Consider the following 4,875-nt stretch of genomic DNA (forward strand, 5'->3'; position numbering starts at 1 on the left):
GGCCAAAAAGTTTCAGGATTTAAAGACAAATAGCAAAGTGCCAGAAGAAAGCCCTGTATTATCATTTACCTTAAATGTAAATGGCAGAAATTGGCCAAAAGGCAGAAATTGGCAGACTGGATAAAAAAGCATGGCCCAACTATATGCTGTTACGAGAGACTCACCTTAAATCCAAATACACAACTAGGTTGAAAATGAAAGGACAGAAAAAATATATACCATGCAAAAGGGTAACCAAAAGAGAACTGGGGTATCTGTACTTGTATTAGACAAAGTGCACTTTAAGTGAAAAGCATGTGTGAGAGACAAAGAAGGTCTCTGTATATGGATGAAGGGTAAAGTTACCAAGAAGACATGAGTTGTAAGTATGTGCATCTAAAGGCACAGCATGCAAATATTGACACATTTGAAGGAAGAATTAGTTCCGCATTATGTGGGGACCTTTGATACACCACTCTCCAACAAAATGAATAGAACATCTGGAGAGACGGTCAGCGAAGGAATAGAAAGCTTGAACAATACCCTAAACCAACTAGATCTAACAGACATACATAGAACACTTCACCCAAAAACAGCAGAATACGCAATTTCTTCTCCAGTGCACTTGGCTCATTCTCCGTGATAGACCACATGTTAGGTCATAAACCAAGTCTCTACTTCAAAAATGTTGACGTCCAGCGATGTGTCTTCCCTGACCACAGTGGAATGGAGCTAGAAATCAATAACAGGGAAAAATGAAAACTTCACAAATACATAGAAATTGAACAACGTAAACTAAATCCCCAGTCTTGCAGGGGGTCTGCTGTTAAAGTGAGGGCAGTGATAGGAAAGGAATGGGGGGAAATGGAATGGAGACATTTATTGATAATGATGGCAGTGGAGTCATCGAAACCCTAGACTCTGCTGAGCATTGCTAGATAAACCCATAATGGTGTACCCAGAGGAAATGACTGCTGCCCCACCTCCAGCCTGCCCTGAGGAAACAATGACCTGACTCCAGCCTGCCTTGAGGAAATGGCTTCCTCACCTCCAGTCTGCACCAAGGAATCTGCCATCCAGTTTCCACCTGAAGAGATTAATCTTACACTGCGTGATAAACCTATAATCACCTCCCCTGAAGCCCTTACTTTTCTGTCTGGAGAAATTAATCCTTTTTCACCAGATGAAACTGCAATTACTGACGTAATTGGTTTGAAAGACACTTCTAATTCTTCTGATCCACTCTCACCACCCATCTTTTCTTCCAGACCTATAACTAGACTAAAGTCCCAATACGCCCCCAAAAATGACCCTTGAGGAAGTATGGTACACTCTAAAAGAACTGCATAAGTTTTCCAATTAATACGGACAGAAAAAAGGGAAATGCGTGTGGCAATGCATATTAAGGGTGTGGGATAATGGTGGAAGGAACATAAAGTTGAATCAGGCTGAATTTATTGATATGGGCCAACTAAGCAAAGATTCTGCATTCAATATTGTATCTCGAGGGGTTAGAAAGGGCTTTAAGAGTTTGGATGGTTGGCTGAAACACGAATCAAAAGGTGGTCAACGTTGCCTGAGGTCCAATTGCCAAACTGCTCTGGTATAATGTAGATGAGGGGATCCAGAGGCTTAGAGAGATGAGACTGTTAGAGTGGATTTATCCTGGAAGACTTGCTCACACACCCCAGGAAAGTCCAGAGGACACATCTGTCACCAGAACCTTGAGAAATAAATTTTTGAGACTAGCTCCATCATCCCTGAAGAGCTCTGTAGTCGCCCTTCTCTGTAGGTCAGATATTACTGTGGGAACTGCTGTCACTGAGCTGGAAACCTTAAAAACAATGGAGATGATCAGATCCTGAGTTGGCAGAAGCCAGGTGGCAACAGTTAATCACCGTAGATGAGGTGGGCGTGGCCATCACAACGGAGGGCAGACTCAAAGCAGCAGTCAAAATAATCTGACTCACAGGGACTTGTGGTGTTGGCTAGTCATGGGGTACCTAGAAGTAAAATAAATAAATGTTTACTTGATCTGTATAAGCAAAAGGTTCTAAGTCAAGTGAACAAAAGTCTAACTTGAATCAGAGAAACAGAGTTATGGCCCCTCAAACGATTCCCAGACTTGAGACATTTTGCAGACCCAGAACTCCTTGAATGAGGGGGAGGCCAGGTTCCCTTGGGAAAGTACCCTGTTACACTGCCAGAAATTTACACTGTTGGTCTTTCTCCCAGCTTTCCCAAAGAGACCTACAGCCTTTTACCAGCGAAGAAAGGAAATGCACTGGGGAAAAGGAAATGCTCAGGCACTTCAGGGACTATTAAACACTGGCTCAGAAGTGATATTAATTCCAGGACATCCAAAACATCACTGTGGCCCACCAGTCAGAGTAAGGGCTTATGGAGGTCAGGTGATGGGTGGAGCTTTAGCTCAAGTCTGTCTTACAATGGGTCCAGTGTGTCCCTGTGCCCATTCTGTGGTCATTTCCCCAGTTCCAGAATGCATAGTTGGAATGGATATATTCAGCAACTGACAGAATTGTTTCCCTGACTCATGGAGTGTATTATGGTAGGAAAGGCCAAGTGGAAGCCACTAAAATTGTCCCTATCTAGCAAAATAGTAAATTAGAAGCAATTCCTGGAGGGATTGCAGAGATTACTGCCAATCTTAAGGACTTGAAGGATGTACGGGTGGTGATTCCCACCACATCCCCATTCAACTCTCCTACTTGGCATGTGCAGAAAACAGATGGGTCTTGGAGGATGACAGTGAATTATCAAAAACTTAACCAGGTGGTGACTCCAATTGCAGCTGCTGTTCCCGATGTGGTATCATTGCTTGAGCAAATCAACACATCCCCTCGTACCTGATATGCAACTGTTGATCTGGCAGATGCTTTTTTCTCAATTGCTGCAAGTAAGGATCACCAATTTGCATTCAGCTAGCAAAGGCCAGCAGTATACCTTCACTGTCCTGCCTCAGGGGTGTATCAGCTCTCCAGCCCTGTGTCACAGTCTTTCCACAGGGAACTTGATCATTTTTCCCTGCCACAAGACATTGCACTTTTCTATTATATTGATTAGACCTAATGAGTACATAGCAACTACTGTAAACCTGACAGGGAAGGCCTTTGCATGTCAGAGATGGGAGATAAATCCAACAAAAATACAGGGAACTCTCACCTCAATGAAATTTCTAGGTGTCCTGTGGTGTGGGGTATGGAGCTAGTAGATATCCCAAGATCTACTAGCAAATGCCAGAAGGATAATCTGTTGCAACTGACCTTTCCTGCTATCAAAAAAGAGGCACAATGCCTCGTTTGGTCTCTTTGGATTTTGGAGAACATATTCCTCATTTGGATGTAATACTCCAGTCCACTTACTGAATGACTAGAAAAACTGCTAGTTTTGAGTATGGACCAGAACAAGAGGAGGCTCTGCAAGAGGTCCAGGCTGCTGGGCAACTGCTCTGCTACTTGGGCCGTATGATACAGCAGATCCAATGGTGCTGGAAGTATCACTGGCAAATACAGATGCTATCTGGAGCCTTTGGCAGGCCCCCTTAGGAGAATCACAACTCAGGCCCTTAGGACTTTGGAGCAACGCCTTGCCATCCTCTGCAGATAATTACTCTCCTTTGAGAAAGAACTTTAGGCCTGCCATTGGGCCTTAATAAAGACTGAACAGTTAAACTATGGGCCGCCAAGTTGCCATAAAACCTGAGTTGCTTATCGTGAGCTGTGTGTCTGACCCACCAAACCATAAAGTTGGGCAGCAACAGCAGTGCTCCATCATAAAATGGAAATTGTATGTATGAAATAGGGCTCAGGCAGGTCCTAAAGGCACAAGTAAGTTATATGAGGAAGTGGCCCAAATGCCCATGGCCCCCACTCCTGCCACATTACCTTCTCTTTCCCAGACCAGAGCTATGGCCTCGTGAGGAGTTCCTTACAGTCAGTTGACTGAGGAAGAGAGAAGTTGAGCCTTGTTTACAGATAGTTCTGCATGTTATGCAGGTACCACCCACATCAGCACTACAGCCCCTTTTTGGAATGTCCCTGAAGGACAGTGGAACTTCGAGCAGTGCAGCTGGTTGTTCATTTTGCTTGGAAGAAGAACTGGCCAGAGGTGCGTTTGTGTACTGTCTTATGGGCTGTTAGGAATGGTTTGGCTGGGTAAGCAGGGATTTGGAAGAAACAGGATTAGAAAATTGGTGACGAAGAGGTCTGGGAAAGAGGTATGTGGATAGACCCTTCTGAGTGAGCAAAAAAACTTGAAGATATCTGAGTCCCATATGAATGGAGTCACCAGAGGGTGACTACAGAAGAGGAAGATTTTAATAATCAAATGGATAAGATGACTGTGGGTACCAGTCAGCGTCTTTCACCAGCCACTCTTGTCATTGTCCAATAGTCTCATGAACAAAGTGGTCACAGTGGTAAGGATGAAGGCTATGCATGGGCTCAGCAGCATGGACTTCCACTCACTAATCTGAGCCGGCTGCAGGCACTGCTGAGTGCCCAATCAGCCAGCAGCAAGACACACATGCAGTCCCCGATATGGTAGCATTTCTTCAGGTGATCAGCCTTCCTCCTGTAGCAGGTTAACCACATTGGACCACTTCCATCATGGAAGGGGAAACAATTTGTTATAAGTTATGTCATATAAGGGGGTAGGATACAGAAGAAAACAAAGATATTTGCTTTATATACATATAAGAACATACTCAAAACAAGTACTCTTATAGTCCTTATTTCTGTACCTGGTCACGTGGTTGTAATTCATATTTATCACTACCTTCTCCCACCACCCATTCTAAGTTCAGATATGTGCTTGCCTTCCCTGCACACAGTGCTTCTGCCAAAACTACCATCCGTGGACTTAAAGAATGCTTTA

This window comes from Tamandua tetradactyla, chromosome 19 (assembly GCF_023851605.1).
Source record: "Tamandua tetradactyla isolate mTamTet1 chromosome 19, mTamTet1.pri, whole genome shotgun sequence".
Classification (NCBI taxonomy): domain Eukaryota; kingdom Metazoa; phylum Chordata; class Mammalia; order Pilosa; family Myrmecophagidae; genus Tamandua; species Tamandua tetradactyla.